The 6,929-nt window shown below is 35.8% G+C and overlaps 1 pseudogene; it reads left to right on the top strand.

The window, feature by feature from the left end:
• On the top strand, positions 1-628 carry LOC148915925 (germin-like protein subfamily 1 member 11 pseudogene; annotated as a pseudogene).
• Positions 629-6,929: the final 6,301 nt, after the last annotated feature.

Genomic DNA, 6,929 nt, shown 5'->3' with positions numbered 1-6,929 from the left:
CCAGTGTTTGTGAATGGGAAATTCTGCAAGGACCCAAAGCTTGCCAATGCAAATGATTTCTTCTTTTCTGGGCTCCAAATTGCAAGAAGCACACAAAATCCACTTGGTTCAACAGTGACAGCCGTGAATGCGGACCAAATAGCAGGACTGAACACTCTTGGTATATCCCTGGCTCGCATAGACTTTGCACGAAATGGCCTAAACCCTCCTCATACTCACCCTCGTGCCACCGAAATCCTTTTAGTCTTGGAAGGAACACTCTATGTTGGTTTCGTCACATCAAATGCCGATAATAATCGCCTATTCACTAAAGTGTTGAACAAGGGAGATGTGTTTGTGTTCCCAGTTGGCCTCATTCACTTCCAACGCAATGTGGGAGAAGGTGACCCTGTAGCCCAAGCTGCCCTCAGCAGTCAGAACCCAGGAGTGATCACCATTGCAAATGCAGTTTTTGGTTCCGACCCTCCCATCAATCCTGAGGTTCTAGCCAAGGCCTTTCAAGTGGACAACAAGGCGGTTGAGTATCTCCAGAAACAATTCTGGTACGACAACAATAATTAGAAGAAAAAAATTAATTAATTGTATGTGGAAAGCAGAAAAATTAAGGCCCAGGAAGAAACGGTGAATGCGCTTGGTTTGGATATATTTGGCCAATATGTTTTTCACTACCTACAAATTACTATGTATTACCTGAAATTAGTTGAATAAGATGGTCGTTTATGTATGCATACCTCATCTTTCAGTGGATATTGATAGAAACATATTATTATAGTGTGTAATATTTGCTCTCTCTCTTAATCTCATACTTGTAGTTTGGACATTTCACTTGAATGACAAATCGATAATAACATATGCATTCAACAAAGATATCATGTAGAGGCTGAATGTTTTCAACAACTCTTCAGTCAAAAATTACGATCCATAAAAAGCTTACACTCTCAGTGATCAGAAACTTGAGAGTAATTGTTGTTGTATGTCCCTACTTATTATTTACTATTTCTTGCTTCCATTGAGTCTCCATAAACTCTGTTATCTATTGTTTTCTGCATATTTTCTTAACGACTACAAGTACAATGACGAAATTGGGAAAATTGAAATTCGGTGACCAAATTTAAATTTGAGTCTAACCCAATGATAAAAAATATTTTTTACCCATAAAGTTTTGGAATTATGATATTTTTGGTGAATTTTGAAAACTAGATTTTAGTTTTTTGTTTTCAATTTTCAAATTTCTTTAAGAACTTCTTTGGTAACTAATTTTAGACTAATGCATTAGGCTAAAATTGTTTATCTTATTAGAGGCATTAGGCAATTATAGAATAAACTTCTTTAGAGGTTGTTTGATAACCATTTCATTTTTAGTTTTCAATTGTTTATCTTATTTTCTCTCTCTTTTTTTTTTTTTTTAAAGTGATAGGAAATTTTTGAGCTTCTTCGTATGATTTTTTCAATTTTTCAATTAAGTCATGTCAAATTCAACATGAAACTAGTCATTATGTGTAGACTAAGCTTGAACCAATATATTTGAAATACATTCCAATTCCAATCCTTTTTCTTTTTCAGAATTTTTGGATTTCGGAACTTTCGAATCCCTAGTTCTATCCGATTCCGATATGAAAATTTCCTATTTTGGCGAGTATGCTACTAAAATCCATCCCCAAAATGCTACTAAACAAACCCTAGAGAACTAGGGATGAGACAAAACCTTGCAAAGCAATGAGCAGACAAAACTCAACAAAAAGTTGGAAGGGAAAATTCTGAAATATGTAAGTTCCAAAAATTTCGATTTTTACAAATTGGAATGGATGTTGAAATTCCGAAATTCTTTGGAACGAAATTGGAAAAGAATTTTTATTCCAAATTCTTTTGGGATGGAATTGGAATCAGCTTTTTCGATCTGATCCATCCGAAAATCAACCCTAGGTAAATGTCTATGTTTTGGAGGTGGAGCGGTTGGATTTTGTTGGAACTACAATCAATTGGAATCCTCTGCTGGTTTCAAAAGTAAAGTTCGCTAGTATACACGAAATAGAAAAAGTTTGAAACGTACTTAAATTCCATTTTGCAAGCAAAATTCACTCATGTGAATCAACTGGAAAGATTCCATCAGACAAAACCCAAAAAACAAGTTTGATTCAACAAGATAAACTTAATACTTTCAAAAAACAAAATGGTAATTACATGGTTTTCAAATAAAAGAAGTGTTTCGAAATAAAGAAAAATTAAAGAAATGAGATTATGAGAGTAAATATTCTTGCATTTATTGCTACTGCACTGTTTATTCTAGTTCCTACCGTTTTTTAACTTATAATATACGTAAAAACAGTCAGCTAGCCTTTTACAAAGTTCATAATGATACTATTTATTACCATTTAATCAAAATCTAATTCTAAACTGAAATAATTTGTTGCATGTAGAAGAGTAATATTTTTTATTGGGACAGTCTTTATAAAAATTTTACTAGAGATTGACATGTTAATTTATTAACACTTGGTATACGTCAAGTACTTTTAGGGATACTGTATGAAATTCTTTTCCTACTATCACGTCATATTACAAATTCTCCTGTTACAATACAGTGCACGGTACACCATCTCAAATTTTGAGTTATTCAAAACAACTCAAAACAAAATAAGATTATTAGTACAAGTTCTGGAGACTCATTTTTGCTCCATTAGGGATGTGTTTCTGGTACGAGTTGCTATACCTTGCAGCCCCAAGGTGGTGCAGCTCGTCAGTGATTCACTGTGCTTGCCCAAAGATTATTCTTCATTGCTTAAGAATGGAAATGACCAAATCAATCAAACATGTCATTTATGTGGCATATATGAATAAATTCAACAATACCACGCTATTTGGTAAATAAAATTTGGTGAACAAATTTAATGTACCTAATTGTACTCGAGAAAAAAAGTAAGGACAAAGAGAAGACTTTGAGGAAAAGCAGGTCCATAATTACATCCACCAACTAATTAACCACAAATGGGAGGATAGTGAGGAGCGGCCGTTGCTTCTAAAAACAAAGAGCAAGACCAGTTTCAAACTAGCTAGAAGGTGAAAAATTGAAAAAAAAAGAGAAAGTCATCATGCACTGAACTTTCTACGGTGCAGGTGGAGGTGGAAAGTCACCATCAATGTGAAGGAGGGATTGAACTCTTTGGTAGTATGAATCCATATGACATTAACTAGTCGTTAACGAATCTAAATTTAGTTGGTAGAATGAATTTTAGTTGATATATTTAGTTTGTGGTTCTCTTTTTGCTAATTAAGATTTATAAGTTACTGACAAATAGGGCTATGCATAATGCATTTAATTCCTTACTAGTAGTGAAGATTTTATCAAAGTAGCTCGAATTTTGCTCCAAGATATTTTAGGCGTCAAGGAGTTGGATTCCTAAGCAAGACGAAAAGAAGAGAGGAGGCTCTCTTCCACACAATATATCTCAACATATTTCAAACTGATTACAACTGATATCCCTAAACAAATTTCATACATATATGTTGAAGATTGTTCTGCCATCTGCTGCTATTATTTTCCAAACGACGTACTATTCCCGTTGTGATTCTACTTGATCGCTGCTAATACAATCAATTTGAGTTGACAACTCCTTAGCTCGAATCGACCCTCTTGTTGATTTGCTTTGGGGAGACTTTGGAAAAGCCCAAAGGAGAGAGAAATTTTTTAAAAGAAGCCAAAATGGACAAAATTGCCCTTATTTATTTTTGGATTTCCTAAGAAATCCTTTACATTTGCATGTTTTTGATTTGAAAGTTGAGAGGTTTTTATGTCTTTTTTGGAAAAAGCTTTAGCTTTTTCCAAAAGTGAAAGTTTTTTTATGGCTAAAACCTAAATTTACTATTTGCTTTTTACTTAATTTTCCCCCCAATTTAGTCAAGTCTTGTTTTTACTACATTTGAGATGCGCGGAATTCGCACCACCAATCAAAGTACATCAAACTTAGTTAGCCTTTCCTCAAGGATGGACGTGGTCTTGAAGTAGTTGTACTTCTTTATGTCTCTATCGCACTTTGAGCGGCCAAGTGTTTCGGGCTATTGAAAATCACGGTCGGATTTGAAGCTTGCGAAGAAATTGTGGCTGGGCTTGTGAGGAGATTGCGGCAGGGCTATGCGAAGAGATTGTTATTAAAAATTGTGGTTTTTACTTCTTTTGTAAAAACTTTTGTAATTAAAAGAAAATATATTTTCCTTTTTCTATAAAATTCCTATACAAAACTTTCGGATATAAATAATATATAAAATAAAGATTAAACAGTAAAGTAAAATAAAGATTCAAATAAATAAATAAATAAAAGATAAGATTAAGAAAGCAAGTCTGGTATAGTGAAAGCACGTCACTGTCCTAAAGCCTTTGTAGCCTCCCTACGTGCAGGTAATGACGGTCTACAAGATTCCAAGATACGACCCCAATACACAGGCTTAAGGTCTGCCATGAGCACGTTCATAGTCGGATAGAAATCTCCAAGCCATAGAACCGTTGCCCAAAAATAATATAGAAAGTATGGAATATATGAAAGTATGAGAATAGAGAAATCTGATTTTAGTATTTAAAATGTGAAGGAGGAGAGGCCTTTTATAGGCATCCAAAACTCGTAACCTCCAGACACATTTAACTAGAAAAGTTGGTGGCAATGAATAGAAAATAAAAACTGAAAATTAAACAGTACTGAACTCGGCACCTTTGACCAAACTTCAACATATCCCTATATAAACCTTACCAAGCGAATACAGAAGACACACAACATCAGACAAACAAACCTACTTTTCGTCTTGTACTTTTCTTTTCCTAGACTTAGGATTTTATTTTTCAAGCACCTAGTGTAGTGAGTTCTTCCTTTTCCTAGTGTAAGTTTATATTTTTCTTGTCATTTAAATTCTTGTTCGATTTATATTTCTTGTCATTAAAATTCAAGTTTATTTCGATTCCTCTACATTTCTTTGTTATCGCACTTCAATTAAATTTAATTTCAAGTTTGTTTAGTTTATCGTTCTTATCGCTTTTATTTCGTTCTTGCTTTATTTATCACTTTGATTTATTTTATCGCACTTCAATTCTTGTCTTTACGTTTATACGCATATTTAGTTTAATTGCATTATTTTTACATAAAACCCTAAAAATCACAAAAAACATCCGTACGAAACCTAACCATCCTCGAGCCCGAGAAGTGAAAGAATCTAGAAAAAGAGGAGGTTCTTTGCTTGGCCGATCAATCGTTTGGTCAGAAGTTAGAAGAGCAACACATCCATTTAGTCACATTCTATTCAAGCCCAAATTTGGGGCTTGGTGGTGGCACGCCCCGCACTCAAAAGAAGAAGGACCAAAAGTTCCTTCCGTTGGTAGCCTCGGCCGAAAAGAGGGAAACATAATTTGGCACGCCCAGTGGTATGAGCGACCGAAAGGAGTGGCAACATTCCGATCAGCCGATGAACTATAACGGCTATTATTCTTATGGCTCGAATAGCCAATCCATTGGCCAATACCATGGCCAATATAATTTTACCCATCAAGGTAGGCCTAATAACCAATATGACTCAAGTAGTCAATTTGGTGACCAATATAGTGGGCATAATTATGTTGGAGGATTTGGTGACCAATATGGTGAGCACAACTATATTGGCGGATATGATCCTATGAACCAAAATGGTTCAAATGAACAAAATGGCTTTGGTGGCCAAACCAATCAAGGTGGCTATAGCTGCTAGTACGATTCTACATATCAATATGGCTCTGGTAGCCAGTTCAATGGCCAACATGACGGAAACAACAATTATAGCCAAAATAATATGATATATCAAAATTATGCGAATGGCCAACATGGCTATAATGGCCAGTACAATCAAGTGGCCGGAGGACAATACACTTACCCAGATGCCCAAAATAATCTTTCCAATATCTATTGTCAGCCTAGTTATGGCTCCCACCAAACGAATCATCCTAATGGCTATCATGGCCAAAATGTTCTTAGCGTAAGTGAGAGGCCATATGTTGACTGCATGGACAAAGAACATCAAAATTTCTTAAAGGAAATATCTGAAGTGAAAGATGTATTTATGGAGATGGCAGTTTCCAACGAACTTTTGATCCAACATTTGCATGAAATCTCTTTGCGACTTGTGATCGAAGAGCAAGTTCTTAGCCAACAAGCCGAGGGGCAAACTCTCAACCCCAACCTTGATTCTCAATCGCAAGAGGAAAATTCTCATGTGGTTGCAAGTCGGTCACCCATTCCACCTACTAATCTAGAGGAAAGTGAGGTTAGTAGGGAATATGATAGTGAGAAAGAGATGGGTGAGACGACCTTAGGATCAAATGTTCAAGTTGACCATCCTATTGAGAGCCTGACATTGGTTGAGAAAAATGAGTCCACCTAAGGGGATGAGACCCAAAAGATGGTCACTGATGAAAATTGCAATATGGTCCAACTCAAGGCCACTATCCTATAATGTAATAGCTTACCATGTTGTGAAGAAGGAGGTCGAAGCACGACCCAAGGTGGAATCATAATAGACATGATTGCAGGAGAAAAACTCGACATTATGAGACCACAATTGCAAGTGGTCAAGTTTATTGAGCCCTAGCCAAAGGCCAAGATTGGCCGACCAAGTGGACTTGGGGGGCATGAAGGGTCGGCCAAAGTGATGGCCAGAAGTCATCTGGGTAGTTTCATCCTAGTATTTCAACCCATTGCTAACAAAATGGCAAGATCCGAGTTGAGAATATGAAGGGCTCCAAGCTTGTAGTAAAATATGGTTGTCCACAGCTATGGTCTTCATGAAAATTTTGTTCTACATGGCCACCTACTAGGTAGGCCGTTAAGATTCAAATAAAGGTCATGGTTCATTCTTGAATGAATTGGCCACTTAGTTATAAAAAAAAATTATAAAAAAAAAAGGGGCTCAAGAGTGAGTTT

This window comes from Prunus mume, linkage group LG6, assembly GCF_029339155.1.
Source record: "Prunus mume cultivar Tortuosa linkage group LG6, ASM2933915v1, whole genome shotgun sequence".
Taxonomy (NCBI): Eukaryota; Viridiplantae; Streptophyta; class Magnoliopsida; order Rosales; family Rosaceae; genus Prunus; species Prunus mume.
Note: the sequence above shows the minus strand (reverse complement) of the source record. Positions and strands in the feature narration are given on the sequence as shown.